The sequence below is a fragment of the Ovis aries genome, chromosome 12, assembly GCF_016772045.2.
Source record: "Ovis aries strain OAR_USU_Benz2616 breed Rambouillet chromosome 12, ARS-UI_Ramb_v3.0, whole genome shotgun sequence".
Classification (NCBI taxonomy): Eukaryota; Metazoa; Chordata; class Mammalia; order Artiodactyla; family Bovidae; genus Ovis; species Ovis aries.
Window position 1 is genome coordinate 56458967 of NC_056065.1, and position 398 is coordinate 56459364.

Genomic DNA, 398 nt, shown 5'->3' on the forward strand with positions numbered 1-398 from the left:
ATACTCTGCCTGTCTTATGCCCTCTGTTCTATGGGAGAGGCTGACAAGGCAGCAGAAAAGAGCTGTGGCTGCACACAGGTTGGTGGTGTGTGGTGGCATGAACTTCATTTCCACATATTTGCGGAGACAGAAATAAATTGCTGTATCTCTGCCACTCAGATGAAACATAGTTATTCCCAACTCAGGGATATAAACTTCATAGCACCCAGCTCTCTCAGAGAATGATAACTCACATTCCAAGGGAATTCATCAAAATCCGGTTTATTTCAGCACAGCTTTCATTGACCTGCTTTCTCTCGTATATGTGAGCAGTGTTAATCTTACGTGCTATACAAATAATTGAAGGTTAATTAGTAGTAAAACTAAATAGAAATGCTGCCAGTCTCCTTCAGACAAAT

At 41.2% G+C, this 398-nt stretch overlaps 1 non-coding gene across 1 annotated transcript; it reads left to right on the top strand.

Annotated features, from left to right (window-relative positions):
* Nucleotides 1-267: 267 nt before the first annotated feature.
* Nucleotides 268-398, top strand: LOC114117369 (small nucleolar RNA SNORA19). Its single transcript, XR_003591072.1, has one exon. It is a non-coding gene; the product is annotated as a small nucleolar RNA SNORA19 (small nucleolar RNA).